Raw genomic sequence first — 17,134 nt, 5'->3', positions numbered from 1 at the left:
TTCGCTATGTTGATGATGTGTTCGCTATTTGGCCACATGGCTCCGATGCGCTCCTCTCCTTCCTAACACACTTAAACAACCAACACCCTAGAATCAAATTCACCATGGAAGAAGAAAAAACAACTGCCTTCCTTTCTTAGACACACTAGTCACCCGCCAGCCTGATGGAACCTTGGTTTTCTCAGTCTATGGAAAATCCACCCATACAGGCAGATACATTCACCAACAATCCCACCACCCCTCCTCGCAACAATATGGAGTCATTAAGACACTACACAACAGGGCTAAACTTACCTATTCAAATGACAATGCCCTAACCACAGAACTAAACCACATTCTCAACACTTTCTCAACCAATAGTTACCCCCCCCAAAAAAAAAAAATTCAAAAAATATTGAAGCCAGAAACCACAACCTCCCTCCCCCCTCACAAGGATTACTCTAAATCCATCACCATACCCTATATCCGAGGCACCTCGGAAAAAATTACAAAAATCCTACAAAAACATGATTTAACTTCTTGTTACAGACCATATAAAAAATTGGCATCCTTGTCCGCTCTACTAAAGAACAACTTCCCCTCCCCCTAGACCTACCTGGTGTATACCAGGTCCCGTGAAGCTGTAAGCTGCCCTACTTTGGCCAGCACAGCAAATATCAGAATTTCCGAACACAAGGATTATATCCGGTTTCACCAATACAGCCACTCTGGTCTTGCTGACCATGCGCTGGATACCTGCCATAGAATACGGTGGAAGAAAGCCACGATAATACTCCGTAATAAATACAAATATGAAAGGCTTTTCATGGAATCAGCCTCAGCCCTAAGAAACAATCTAAACCTCAACAAATTTGGCTGCATGAGACTGCCTCAAATTTGGGAAACCTGCATCAGAAGACCTTCAGCCCAATCGCCCAATACTAACATTGCCCGCTAGGGGACACAATCAGGACTTTAGAAGAAATAATAGCTTCCTGCTTCTTCCTCACTTACTGTTTGCTGTGCCTGCATGCACATGTCTTGTTCTTAAGTTTCTTGAAAATGGCAACGTGACGTTGCCGAAATATTGAAGTATATTAAAATTTATTTTAATGTATATCCTAGTTGACGTTGAAATTTCCTTAAATCATTTAGTAAAAAATGCACAACCAACGTCTAATCCTTTCCACGAGAAAAATATCAGTGTTCTTGTAGTAGGGTGTTCACAGGTGTCTGATTGATATTGGAATTTTGGAAATGCCTTATAGTTTCATGGCATAATCTGGTTGTATGCCTTTCGAATTATTTTAGTATATTTTAATATTTTTATTTTAATATTTTTACATATGCTGTATAAATATATAACAGATTATAAAATATGATCGTTGAGCTACATATGTGGGCATTTTTTTCTGTGGATATGAAAGGTCATTGATAGTCTTATCAGGCAATTTATGATGCCCTTCATAATAATTCAACGTGAGTAATTATATAAAATTCTTATTCCACTCACAGTTTATCTAGGTTTACAACCGCTAATCGATAAGATTCCATACAAGTTGCATGCATCAATATTTTGCTTGAAATGGAAGAGTGGTGAAAATATCCTAAACTCCGTTCTTTAAATAAAATGTTTCGAACAAAAACCCATTTAATCTCTAGGAATGCTCTTTGTTATCAAGTTGTTAGACAGAATCAAACCTCAAGGATATCTATTTAGTTATTCGTTGCTTCTCTCAGAACTGCTAAGAATCGTAATTATATATTCGGTGTTTCTTCTTTTAAAGAAGAAATACCAAAGATTCCATAAAAATGACATGGATCAATTTTTCGCTTGAAATGAAAGAGTGGTGACGAAGTGCTGCTCGATTAAGCAAAATCCACTTCAGTACATTCATTAAACGTTTTATTATTCTTTTCTTTATTGTTCTTTTATTATATATATTTTTTTGGCACTTGTCAGGAGTGGAGTTTAGATATTTTATTGCTCAGCTTTCACCAATCCACCATTATTGATTAGCAAATTCTCTAAATGAATCTCATAGTGGTGATCACCTATCCGCAGCAGAGAAAAATTAACGATAATCATATACAGTAATTTTTCTTTATTTATTTATTTATTTTTAATCAATAAATAATGTATACAGACAGTACAATAAAAAATTAAATTAATTTAGAAAAATAAATATTACATCAGGATATTGTTTAACAATATCTTGATGGAATTTCTCACAAGAAAAAGAAAAGCTAATAATTCTATGAACGGTCTTTACTTATAATTCATTTAGTTTATTATTTCCATGGCGTTTATTCTTCATTGAAAATAAAATTTAAAAAAAAAAACTGAAATGCATAAATGAAAGCTATTGAGAATTAATAACAAACATAGACGACATCGTCTTTAATTGTGAATCCGTTAGCAGAAAATGGTATCAATGCATAATTGTAAGTACTTTTTATTTATTTAAATAGTTCGTCTCCTCTCTGATGAACTGCAGGTGGTGTGAAATGCGCATAATTGCGAAGATTGCTACTTGATACCAATCGACGCATATTATACACAAACCTATTTCCATATCCAACAATACATCGAAATTCAATTTTGTATAAACAAAACTTCACAATCGTTATTTCCGGCGAAAGTGTTGTATCGAATCGAATATCCACGAATTGTTCTTATGCTTAACAATAAATCCATTACGTATTAACAACGAACCAATTTACTTTCTAAAAGAAATTATTATCTAAATTTTATGCTTCCCCGATGTTTTCCCCGAAAATAAATCACCGTGAATTTCGGTGTTCCTTCTTTTGTATTTGTTAGGGAAAGAACAAGTTATCTCGTTTCGCGATATTAATAGTGTAAATACGCCACCTGTTCAGGTTCAAACAGAAATCATTTCTACTTTATGCGCCTGCGCTAATGAGAACGAGTGAGGCGAGAAAGAGGTAGTTGCACAGGGTTTATCCTACCCCTCAAGTGCAACACGAACAATGCCCCGCATTGGGGCTATTGATCGGTGCCGAGAAATGCTGTACGAACGTCTCTCCATTGTGGCTATCAAGGAAGCTGTAGACAGGGATAAATGTGCCGAGGCGGCTATTCTTGCTCTATCACGAAGCCCACTGTTCACACGAAAATGGTGGAACAACGCGAAATCAGTAAGTGGATGCCCCAGGTAATCTTCGGCTCTATTAATAAAATAGTTAGACAAAGTGAAATAAATAAGAACACATTTCTGGCGGTTTGACAGAGAGAGAGAGAGAGAGACTTATCCGTCTATTTTACTAATATCCAATACTTCTATTTTTCTTTTCTTGGATATCAGTAAAACAGACAGTTTTTCCAATGAAGAAGTTTATTTGTTGATTTCAAGCCTTTATTAATGCTAACGTAAAACCAAATGGTAAATAAGTTACTTTGGGGTAAAAGTAAAATTAACTCTTTATTTAGACATTGTGAATTCGGAATAAAATGTGTTTGAAAAAAACAAATAAAGAATGCGAACTGGGCCAACCATCGTATTTTAAAGTTCATTCATACCATGATAACTATCGGCTATAAATTGCGTTAGAAATTGCATATAATACATTGCACATTTTAACACATACATTATGCTGTATTATAATTCATAATAATGATCACAGTTTACATTGAAATAATCCTTTAAAAATGCATCGTTACTGGTTTTTGGCTACGTTTAAATAGGTAATAAGTAATCACCCGTCTTGACTGCCATAGTTCTCCACTTCTTCCTATCTTTAGAAATGTCCTTTCCATGATGTCAGTCATCATCTGCCACCTCTTCTTTGTAACTTTCCTGCGATGATCACATTAATCGATCCTTCTTCTCTTGTCGAGTCCTAAGATTTTCCTTTTCCTCTTCCCGTTCCTATTCTGTAAAATTCTTCTTTGGTTAGCTTTTTCAAGAATTTGTTTAACTTTTCTGTGCATCCAGTCTGTATCTTTCTTCTTAGAAACCATCTCCAAAGCTTCCATTCTTATTTCCATTTATCCCCCCCCTCCCTGATGTTTCTGAAGCGAATATTAATGTAGAGCAAGTCATCACTCGCATTCTTATATCTATAAGTGACATTTCTGTTAGGAAAAGTCAATATACATAGAAGATTAGAGATAATTCGATGTGGAACAGTTTCTTCTGCTTATATATATATATATATATATATATATATATATATATATATATATATATATAATCTGACAATTAAGATAATTGTCAGATTCACCTGAATTCACTTACCGTAATTATACTCGCATAAATCATTAATAAAGCTATCCCATTAACACGTTCACCGAATAACCCTCACTCCTACAACCCATGGACCAAGATGTCTTTAAGATATTGTTTTGCTCAGGCTAGTGCCGCTGGTTAAGGTGAGAACACCCCGTCCCCAGATGCTTTTGCAGTATGGAATGAGATAACAACAGAGTGTTTGAATGGTGTTTGGAAGAAACTGAGGGAAATATATGTTCAACTTTATAGGATTTGACAAAACCTTACAAGAAATTGTTGACAAGGCAGTGCTACTAGCTGAAGAGTTGGACGTTGACAATTAATTCAGATGTAGAGCATTTCTTGGAAGATGTGAAAAAAGAGCTCTCAAGCAAAATCTTGAGAGATAGAAGCACGGAAAGTTGCAGAAGAAGAAGACAGAAAAAATGCCGAAGAACAGGAAGAGGAAGCAGAGTCCACAAAAAACGTTTCCAGTGAAAAAACTGACAGAGACATTGCCGGTTATTGTTTATTATTAGTAGCAACAGTAGTAGTAAATATGATCAATCATATTAGACAATTGATTATTAGGCGAATTTTGAGCCAATTTATTTTCTCTTATTATGTCACCTACAATCAATTCGCTTCTTTCCAGAAGCAAAAGGGAATGTAGAAAACATAGAACAGAATATAGCATATAAAATAGAACTAATGACAAGAGCAGAGATAATCGTCTTAAAGAAATATATTTTTGAGCTTAAAATTAAATTAATTTCTGTATGGTAGAGTGTAAACAAGATCATTAAGATGCTTTTTTCTGAGAAACAAAATATATTTCAGGCAAAAATATTTTATCTAAAAATATTTTTCCTCTGATTAAAAGATTAATGTGTTGCACCGTTTTAAAACTAATATAGAAAGCTTTAAAACGGAGCAACATATTATTCGTAACATAACGAAGATTATTGTGGGTTTCTAATTACAAATAATGAGCTATAAATTAATAACATTCGTCACGTAAATAAAACCTAGACACACGAAAAAACAGATGTACAGCCAAGTAATCAAATCCTGTTAATCCACGAGGATTGCAGACCATATGAGAAAATCGCGCAAGTATTGCTTCTATTATTCAAGTTAGTGGTGGATCTCCACATCTGTTGCATACAAACACATGATCTCAGAATCAGTGAAGTTCTAAAAAAACAAGGTGCCACTCTCCAACATTCCAAAAAAGTTCATCATCCACCTGAATCTTACAGAATACATGGGCGACATTCTAAAGAACCTTTGAATTATCCTTTATCCTCTGTTCTACAATAGAAGAAACTCCCTCTACAAGAATCGCGTTTGCAAACAAATTTTGGGAAGGGCAGTCCACATTCTGTCCGAATGAACTCTGTCCACTTTTGTACCAAAGTGCCACTTTCTGATTATAGCCATTCTCAGATTATTAAGCACTGCGTGTAAATGCAAGGAATATGGACCGTTCTTGGGAAGAAGGTGTAGTTAGAAATCATATTTTCATAAGTCCGCGTATTCCGTGCTGCAGTTCACTTTCTCATTGTGCTTCCACCTCAATTCGGCTCCGAAAATAAATCGCTATCTTCTGTAGTGTGATTAAGGTATCTGAGTAAATTAGCCTAGAAGATGGATTGCATCCAAGAAGCCCCATTTGCACCAATCTGTCATAATAAAGGCCGCCGACGTCCACGCTACCGACCCTTGGCCAGAAAAGGCGAGCATGCACTACACGACGTCAACTTGTGTACGACCTGTTTCTTTTATGTTTTCTTTTCTTTTTTTTTTCGGTTGCCCATTTATCTGCCTAAGCAAGAGGCAACCCATACGATCACTCCCTAGTTGAGCTATTCCACACCTCTGCTTGCAATGAAACTTTCATAACCTCCAAAGCCTCTTTTTTATAGACTTTCGAAACCGAGAAAAACAATAAAAACTCGACTCGACGCTTCGTCCACATGATGGATGAGAAGTGGGAGAGTTGTCGACAACAGGAGACTTTTCCCTCCCTTCCTTGCTGTACAGCTGCGAATATGATGCGCGCATTTCCTTCCCCCCCACACGTTCATACACACACACTATAGAGTACACGAGTGCACACGCACACACACATTCACAAGTATCGTTTAATTCTGTGCTATCTCAGTGTCCCCAGTTTAGGAGAGAGAGAGAGAGAGAGTGATTCTTTCGTTACGCAGGTTAAAAAGTGCATCTCTTCTTCCAGCATGCTTTTCTGGAGTCATCGGATCAGCTTTTTTTCTTTCTTTTTTTTTAATTCAAAACTAGAACTCAGGAAAAAAAAATGTAACATATGAAACAGTAAATATCCTTTTAATTCATGTTGAATGGCTTCAAAATTTGAGAAAACTTCGCAGTGTTTCTATCTTCTTCCAAGATATTCATATCTTTCTTAATTTTCATGGTACGTTTAAATTAGGGTGAGTATTAACAGTCACCATAAAATATCCATAATTCTATTGTGGTCATTTTCTTTTTCGTTGCGCAGCAACTTTGTTATGGCAGTGGATTATCACATACTATAGAAATTAAGTTCAGATGTATATTATAACATTCACCACCATTAAATGTATTACATTTGGGATTTCCTTCAGAAGCTAGCCAAATCTCTTGAAAGTTGCTAACTTGAAAAATGCTTTAGCGTAAATAGGGAATTCAAATATTTTCATGTGCTCTATAAATCTTTCGCATCGGACGGACTGGTTAACAAAACAAAAAAGTAAAACAGTACTTGCGATCAACGAATTAATAAAATAAAATTTTCCGGATAAGACGCAAACAGCTGATACAAGCAAAAGTCCCCGCCCTGTCTTCTTCTAAGCAGGTTAGAAATAAGTTTTAAATCATATGAGAATAAATGGACAAATCCCCTACTAACCAGTATAAAGAAAATTTGTCTTGATTCCCTTATTTATTTCAACTATTTGTTATTAAGGGTTCTTCAGAAATTTTACTAATTTGAATACAGCAATCTTCCAGATGAGGCATTTCATTCGCGTGAAGAAGCTTCTCCAAGAAGCAGTGACGAAGTTGATGATAGTTTTCTATTTCATTTCATTAAGTTGTTCTCTATAGCGATATGTATCGAAATATTCGGACGGTACGTACAATAGTGCATTCTTATCTTCATCCTTGAAATAGGTGTGATATGCAAATTTTGAAAACTACATTTGTTCTTAAGAAGAAATAATTTTTTCTGCTTAGTAAATGATTCCTTTTACTCTCATCTTTCGTGATAGTGCATTCAGTGCTTGCTTGGTTTTTTCAAGTTATGCATACCTGGCGAAGATCATGCTACGTTGCTGATTAACAAATGATCAGGAGTGCGCTAAGATGCAATCTCATTGAAATTTTTTTCCCGGTTTTCATCACGAGACTTGTGAGGGCGAGAAGCAAGTCTTCTGACCACCACCTCCGTTAACTTCTGGATCCAAGCAAACATCGAAAATCGATATGACATGAAAAATGGCAGCAGCACACAAGATTACAGATGTTTCAAAGTGTTTACACTTCCGTAGACAAGTAAAGTGGTCAACGGCATTGGAGTGTGTGTGGGTGGGGGGTGGGGGGAAGACAAACCATTCCGCTAAAAATTCCCTCCTCCAAGTGCGACTTTGATATCATTGCTCTACTGGTAAACAATTTTCTCAAGTGCAAGAAAAAAAAAAGGAGAAAAAAGTATTATTGAATAATAAAATTTAAAATGGTCTTCAGCCAAAGAAAATATGTTGGGCAAAACATAGCAGTGGGGAAAATGATTTGTTGAAAAACCGAATGCTAGATTAGTGGAATTTACAATTTTCAATTACATTTACTAATCTATACAGAAAGTTTGGCTTAAAAACTGAGGTAGAAAAGATAAATATGTTATGGACGAACAATAAGGAAAGTTAGCCCCCAAATTATATATAAGGATTTGAAAGGGCCGTAAACACTCGTCTGGGTTTTGATCTAGCAGATCAGCCAAATCATATCCATTTCCTCACTATATGTATTTATGGAGTATAGAAGAAGATTCCCTGCTACGTATAATTCAGAGAATTTTGCCTTATTTACTTTCTTGGTAAATAAAGAAGCCAAAATTAATTTATTAATTTTGGTTTCTTTAAGATCACGTCAAAGCAACTGAGGACAGGAAGCTAGCATAACATGCCAGGTAATCGCTTGTGTCCTCTGGCCGATTTGTTCCTCTTATCAGCTTAACCTTTAGAAAATGGAAATACACACTTTATTGAGAAGTTATTTCTGGGCCGACAAGCGTATAGGTAGGTTTCATTAGGTAGACAATGACTAACGAAAGCAGAGAAGCTGCTTTAGTATCTGTCTTTCTTTTATTGCAAATGTAAATGTGTGCTCAGACAATGAAACGCATCACTTTAGTTTACAAATGTGCCTAACAATCTTCAATCCATACTGTTGGAACCACCGTGATGTAGATTGCAAATTGCAATGATACGCGTAAAATGCGTTTAACAATCGCTGGTTTGATAGTCGAGAATTCATTGCACATGTCGATGCGGTTTGGTAAAGAGGAATGATTGAACGATATGAAAAAAAAGAACAAGCAAATTTTGCAGTGCATGTCCGACAGCGCACAAAACTATAAAACCACCGTCAGTATCTGTTGAGTGAACTGTCAGCTCTCTGGATGCTGGCCGTTACAAAGGAAAATTTATTGGGCTTTCGATGAATATCGCCGTGCCTAATCGGGGCGATTTAATTTAATCGATGAGTGGAGAAAGAGAGGACGCTGTCACTGCACATTGCGTGGCAGAGATGAAACAACAGAAGTGTGATTTATCACAGGTGGCTTAGGAAATGATTCCGTTCACATTGAATTCACAACGTTATGCCCGCTTTCAATTTAGATCACAGCCGATAAGGGCGATCATTATTCATTTTCCCAAATAACTTGGCATAATGAGATATTATTAACGAAGACATTGCAGGGGGATATTGCGACTATATTTCCTATTTCTATTACATGGCCATTCACTTATCTTCGCTTTATTATCTTCCAAGTCATGCTACTGCCGCCGCCGTACAGATTTCTCTGATGACACAAGGAGCAGAAATAGTTGGCCGCAAAGAGAATGAAATATCACGCGAATTTTTATTTTTCTTCGTGATTCGCAACACTTGATGGCGAACGTGAGATTGAAGATCGCGTGGCTGGTTCAGCGAAAGGGATCACGCACAATCGGGCTATCTGTAACGTCCGACTGTTCAAATTACGAGCATGTCACGAGTGGTCACATGTTCTCATTTAAGATAACGGGGAAATTAGTTTTCTCCATTTTTCCAGTCTAACATTTCAAAATAAATAAAGCGAAACAATTAATATTAAACTATTTAAAATCATACGTTGGAAATACATTTATTTACATTCTTTTATATGACTGTTACACAGAGAAATATCCAACTAATTTGCTTTTGTCGCATAACCACCCAAAATAAACACAATTAAATTAACAGTGTCAAACTTTTTTTTTTTTTTGCACGAAACGGATATGTATTTCATGATATAGGCAGTCTGTTCAAGAGAGAAAAGAATTTGTCCCACTTTCTATTTAATAAGCTGAACAGATTTTAAGTGATGTCTCACTTGCATTTTACCTTTGCACCTTCGGTTATGTCTACTCGAACTGAAATTCTATTACTATATTCAGCTTTAGTTTAAAATATATGTTTAATCTATGTTAAATAAACTGACTTAATGTTTACTAGATAAAATTTCACAAACTAAAATAGCATTTTGAAACGAATAAGCGTGTGATTGAAGTACAACTCTCAAAGGAACGAAAATTCTGCCTAAAACATGACATACCTGAAATATTGATATCGAAGACCTTGTTTTCAACACACTGTACATATGTATAGTATTTGGGACAATAAAGTGAATAATACACAATGGGATGCATGACGTAGAATGTTGCAATTGCATACAAAACCGAGATAGAGAAATATCACATAATCACAATCAAAGAAGAATGACATTTAGCATCGACCGAAATTCTCATAGGATCATCTGTGTATGTCTTTAGGATTGATTTTCTTAGCTGCGAAATTGGCATATTTTTTCCCCAGCAAATGGATGCTTATAATCCTTCAGAAATCGACCCCTAATACGTTATTCATCTTCTATGAACACTGCTGCCTCACCTGTCTGGGAGTGATATATTTAAAAAAAAATAAAGATATATCCGGTTATATGAAGAAGAATCTAGTCCCAAATAACTTAATAGTGATTCCGATCAAACGTCACGTATAGTATTTCCAAAAAGACCTTATGAACTGCATGTCTTGTTTTTACCTTTCATCACTGTATTTCCACTTGCCTTATGTGAAGTTCACTTCATTTATGCAGTTTCATATCAGATTTTGCCGTTTAATATCAATAGTTTGTTCTACGACTCAATATTTATAAGTTGATTGTGATTTAGAGATTATATTCACTCACTAGCTGCCCGTCACCTGTCGGCTATATGAAAATTCTGTGAATAATTGAACGAGAGAATAATGAACGGATTAACAGATCCTGAAGGATCATTTATTTCGGATTTAGGTGGCCTACCTAAGAGTCGTGTGAAAGCCGTTCGAAGAAAGGGAGGATTTTTCTGCTGAATGCAGTTCAAGTCACTCACCCAGTCGCTTAGTGGAAGGCGTGAAGAAGTAAATTATTTCTCTTTTCATTTCAAATAGGAGAGGAGATATCTAAAACAATATCTCCTCTCCAAATAGGAGAGGAGATATTGTTTTAGACTTAGCTTTTTTGCTTCTCTAAATTGGCAGGGAGGCGGTCTCTAATGCTCACCATTGGACTGCGAGTGCATTTCAAAAGGCATTCCTCACACGTGTTCCTAATCTTGATTAGCATTTATTTGTGTGTTCGCGTTTTCTGCATTAATTTTGCGGCAGTGTGTAATTAAGAGTGTGTCTATTCCAAAAAAAAAAAAAAAAAACACTTGCACTCAAGATTGACGAAGACGAACTACAATATGCATACTGAAATTAAAAAAAAAAAAATCCTCGCTCTCTCTCTCTGTCTATTTTGGAATAAGAACTGAACTCCAAATTCTTCTCCCTGCAGAACTCGCTCTACTGAAGATTGCCAAGAGGTTACGAAATCTTCATGTATGTAGGAGTTTAAAAAGGATATTTAAACAACAATATGCAATATTTATAAATGTATTTATATATTTATACTGACAAACGCCTTTTCTTCATGTGCGTTCAAATCTAATTTCATTCTACAAGCTCGAAACAGCCTGTTCTATAAACGAAATAACATGAACGACTCAGAGTACGAAATTCTTCGCCTGTATTCTCAAAAACGTCGTCGTCTATTTAATGCGTACCAACTGTTACAAACAAACCTGAAAATAAAATCTCGTCATCGGTTTAATATAGCAAACATATATTAACCATAATATAATACAAAAGTTTCGTCTTTGTCCAGTGAACGATCCTAATCGTAACTGGTCTGAGTCAGTGAATTCATTATTAAAAAACATCCCATATCGTTTCTTAGCCGAATAAGAAACTCAAGAGTTTTATGCCGAATATATGTCGCCGAATTGAAGCCTTTGGCTCTTCATATATCTAATAATTTATTAGGACACCTCTCGGCAATACTCATAGAAGGATTGTATGTTCTGTTCGCTACAAACTTGATATTATCAGTGAGTAGGTAGACCTATGAACTAGGTCTACCTACTCACTGATGAGACTTCAATAAAGGCTGAAACCGGTCTGGGTAGTGACCTTCTCTCATAATGTAGAACAGAAATACAGCTCCTAGGAGCTAAGTTCGCATTATGGGTAAATATCAAGTATAATGATCGGAGCTTGCTCCACCTTAGACATGAGTTGCCTCAGCTTGCACTACCTTAAGGGTCAGTTGCTACAGTATCCAGGTATTTGCTTACGCTTGGAATCGCCGAACTTTATATAGTTTCTATATTCGGCATGAAACTCTGAGTTTCTTATTCGGCTAAGAAACGATATGGGATGTAATATCCCTTAACTTAAACAAGTGATATGTCGCCGAATTGAAGCCTTTGGCTCTTCATATATCTAATAATTAAAAAAACATTTTGGTTTCGTCGCGAAATCGATTAAAAATGGCTCTCAAGATTTCGCCTGAAATCTTGAGAGCCCATTTTTAATTGATGTTGTGCTGATATTGGCCACATCAAGTGCTATTTATATGTTTACGTAATGATCATAAAAATATCAAAATATATGTGACTACCGAAAATGTTTAGATAGCCGTACTGAACACGTGATGATCAGCCTTTTAAAATATGACGTGTTTTGTAAATAATTTTACAGCTGAATTAAATACACGAGTCAACGCCTCTCTCTCTCTCGATGCGTATAATGATTCATATGGTCATGTAATATTCCGAATTATCATTGCGTATATACTTTTTCGTAAAGTTGCATTATTAATATGAAATTAATGATGATGCAATGCGAATTTTATGTGAGTTAAAATGTTATTGAGTATCAATCTTTAACCCCCTGTATCACATTTACAGTTCACTTCAAAGATCCATTTTAAGTGCATCACTGTAGCATGAAAACCTTACGTGAACCACTCCATAAGCAGTAAATTTAACTACTGAAAATTACATTAAAAACGGAGATATCCAATGCTGAGAATACCCAATAAAATAGGATATTGGAATGTTAGAGAACAGAAAAAATATTAAACGCAAATATTAAATATGTATCAATAAAAGTCTTATATACTTTGCAATTTCTGCTGTTTATAAGTATTAAACAGTAAATAACTTAAAACATTCGTGAATATTGAACATCTATTGATACATTTTAGGTCAGCAGTGCAATTCATTTTTCGCTTTCTTTATTCGAAAATAAAAAGGAAATATTGTATTCCACAAATAGCAAAATATTTTGTATCTATATTCTATAAATTTCAATTTTATGGTTGTAATTAAATCATTTTGGGTTGCTAAGTGGAGCAAAACCCCGGAATCTAAATTAAAAAGGTCTCTGTTTTACACATAAATAAATAAATAAATAAATATATATATATATATATATATATATATATATATATATATATATATATATATATATATATATATACACACACACACACACACACACACAGAGAGAGAGAGAGAGAGAGAGAGTAGCTTGCATTTCCATGTTTGTTTCATGAATGAGATTAAATTCCCTTTATGGTAGGAAATCTCGACTAAGGATTCGAAGAAAAAGAGAGGGAGAGAGAGAATGAGAGAGAGAGAGAGAGAGAGATGAAGCACTTAATTCTAAGCTTCGATCTACAAAATGAACGAGCTTCCAGAAAAGCCGTTTCTCTCTCTTCTTTCCTTCTCATCTCTACGTCGCTTAAGTACCAATGCATTATAACAAGCTGCACCGTTCAAGGTTAACTTCTATAAGTGTATTGAAAAGTGTCTCCCTCCGTTCGCGGCTGTCTGAACCTATAAAGCAATTCCTACGCGCTTCTCAATCGCCTGTCTGATTAAGTGCAGCTCCATCCCTGAGCGACTGACGTCGACTCGTTGGAGTTAATGCCGGCCACTTTGCTTTAAACTGTTGGCTCCTCGTTCGTCGAACGTCAACGCGGTGTGAGGGAAAGCCGTGCCTCATTTTATTTCCCCCCTGGCTCTAGTTGAGATCGAAGTTCCAAGGCAGCAGGGACGAAAACTAACCATCAATGAGAAGCGCTTTCCTGTAATTGCGGCAACGCTCTCCCTTTCTTCGACGTAAGCGCCGGAGACAGCGGAGCGCTGCCGTGATCTGCTCGTGCCAATTAAGCACGCTTCTCTTTGTTGAGCATCAGGCACCGCTCTAGAGAGGGTCTCAATGACCCGACAGGCTTTCATTTCGTTATCTTCGCGTTTTACAAGCCATGGTCTATCGATCTGAAGGTGAAACTTCGTCGGTAACAACATGACGCCGTTACAATCTCGACTCCCTCAACCAGATTTTTTAAAGAAAAAAAATAGTATTATAGGTGGAGCTCCACGCATTTTGTTCGATAACTGAAGTTCTTCTGCCTTTCTTTTTCAAAGCACAGTAACGAATAATATTTCGCTTCTCTCAAACAACGAAGAGCAAAGGCCAAGCCTTGCGGTATTTGCCATCATTCTCGTGAATTTCCAATTAACAAAGAAATAAATAAACATCCTTCTTAAAAATAAACGCAAAAGCAAGTCTGGAGTCTATACGTTCGGAAAGATAAATGGTGATTAAAAGTTTTAGTTTTGAATTGGATTTCCTCCTTGTTCTTTTTTCTGCTGTGTTAGTTAGCATGATCTTTAAACTAATTGATGATTAAAAATCATAATTGCGTTCATATTCCATCTGCACAATGCTGTTTCTCTTCGGATTTCACCCAGCACCCCTGTTACATAAAATGATAGCTCCATTACCAGCTTGTTTCTGCCCTTTTACAATAAAGGAACAGCCTAATAGCAGATATTTCGCATCAATTAGTGTTTCTTTCCTCTTCACTGACCTACTCCGATTATCTCAAGCATTCTCGTGCACAGAGGCTGGTCAGCAGACTGGCTCAGATTCGTGACTAAATTTAATTCGAGTCAATGATATTATCGGATTAACACTTGTTTTATCCATGGGGTGGGGGAATAACATATATATACACACACGCATATATATATCTATATAGGATTAGGAATCAATCGACCGTGAGATGCGGTGAGTGATTCATTCAATCCAAATACCCTTGGAGGGTAATAGATAGCAATGCTGTAGCTAATAAACTCCTGCCATGATCAGAGCTTTAATAGCTCAATAACAACTTATCCCTACACGGTCCTCTACAGATAACGGGGAAGATGAAAAGCATTCTTGCTTCGCCCCTTTAAGCCAGTCCTTATAAGGACTATAAGGATATATATACACACACACACACACACACACACTTATATATATACATACACAGAAATTATATATATATATATATATATATATATATATATATATATATATACATACACACACATTAGTCGTTATTACTCGGTATTAGTCATTAAAGATTTTTCATATACATACACATATAAACACACACACACACACACACACACACACACACACACACCCATATATTTACATACACACTGGAAGTGGGTTCCTTTCACCAGTAATTTTCATTATAACTCATGCCAGAGGAATTTGAGAATCTTTTAAGGACTTGTGCTCGGTGATTCAGGAAGCCTATCCATAATGGTGTGGTTGTCAGGTTCCTGTAATTCTATTACAGAACCATGCATATTCTGTGACATGCACGTCTGTCGAAAGCGTGTTATTTGATGTGCCTTTCTCTTGAACTATAAACCCAGGTAGGCCTCATCATTTCTGCACTTTCGCTAATGATGGATCTTTGCTGTGCCAGGAAACCATACTGTTGATCTGTATTTCCCGAAGTGTGGTACGCGAGCACCTCAGGGTTTCGAGGAATTTTGTTTTTAATTTTGATTACTCTTTTTTTTTTACTTTTATATATTTTTGTCGCCGTTTGTAGTAGATAATTGCAGGTATATTCTATATTCTATTTTCAAAAAAACTTTGTTAATTTCAGAAAAATAGAAAGGAAGTTTTAAACTAAATTACCTCTTGGCATCTGTTGAGTGACCTCAGATAGGGCCGCGACTGGTGGACTGCACAAATGTTCCAACCGCATGATTTAAACTGTTTGCATTAAAAGTTTAAATTCAAATAATTCGAACTTCGCTCAGAACTCTCCGCTGAATTTTGGAAGTATGCGTATTTTAAATTGTAACGGTTCTCAGCGATTGTTTCACAACTTGTATGTGTATCTGTACATGTTTAATCGTGTTTGTGATTGCGTCACAACTTGGTACGGATTTACAGGATATACGCGTGGAGGTTTACTTTTTTTTTTTTTTAATTAATATTGTTGTCGGTTATTAAAAAAAATTTTAAATTCACTCTAATAAGAATTAATATTAAACATTTAATTAATATTAACATCTCCCTTTTGTATTTCGTAAACCCTTTACTGTGGATCACTGATTAAAAACAGGATTTTTGAAACTCACAACAGGAAATAGTGAAGGAAATAATAAAGACTCTGGTAGCTGTAAGAAATAACACGTTCCTGCATCGGAATCAAATATTTGTAATGAAAGTAATGAGTCTGAGCTATTAGATTATTATAACGCACGTTAAAAGAATCCCTTTATAGTTATTCTTGTTTGAATGAATAAGTTCTCCCAAATCGCCTTTTGCCTAAGAAGGGATACGCCAGCGTTACTAAAATGTAGCTATAAAGAGGACATTATGGTTCCTGTACTTAGCGTCTGGCAATAATAATGCCTCGCATTATTAAACTTTCCGCATGAAAAATAAATAAAACAAATAAAATATTCTACTTGTAATATTATCCATTATTATTTAAAATGATACATAGGAAGGATATCTGGCACCCTTTCTGTATATCGTTACTCTACTTAGAGTAACGACAGTTCTCTCCTGAATAAAATTAACAATAAGTATTCTACTACTACTCCCACAATTATTATTATCATACATGGATAACAGAAAACACATCACATGTATAGGATCAGCGCACAGCGAAGAGCTACCGGTAACCTGTGGAGTACCACACGGTGCTGTTCTTTCTTCCATTCTATTTAACATCAACACACACGACATTAGTCAACTACCCATACAAAATAAAAAAAAAAAAAAACATCTTCCAAAACGCAGACGACATGGTTATAGCGCCTATAGCCGAAGCTTCTACATACCTGACATGATCAGCAAACTACCTTTCGAAGAAGTGAACCCCAGGTACCTATAGTACAGAGAGCTAAAACCAGCGCTATATAGATGTTATA

This window comes from Typopeltis vanoorti, chromosome 2, assembly GCF_054136105.1.
Source record: "Typopeltis vanoorti isolate ZY-2024b chromosome 2, IOZ_Tvanoo_1.0, whole genome shotgun sequence".
NCBI lineage: Eukaryota > Metazoa > Arthropoda > Arachnida > Uropygi > Thelyphonidae > Typopeltis > Typopeltis vanoorti.
This window is presented reverse-complemented; position numbering follows the sequence as displayed.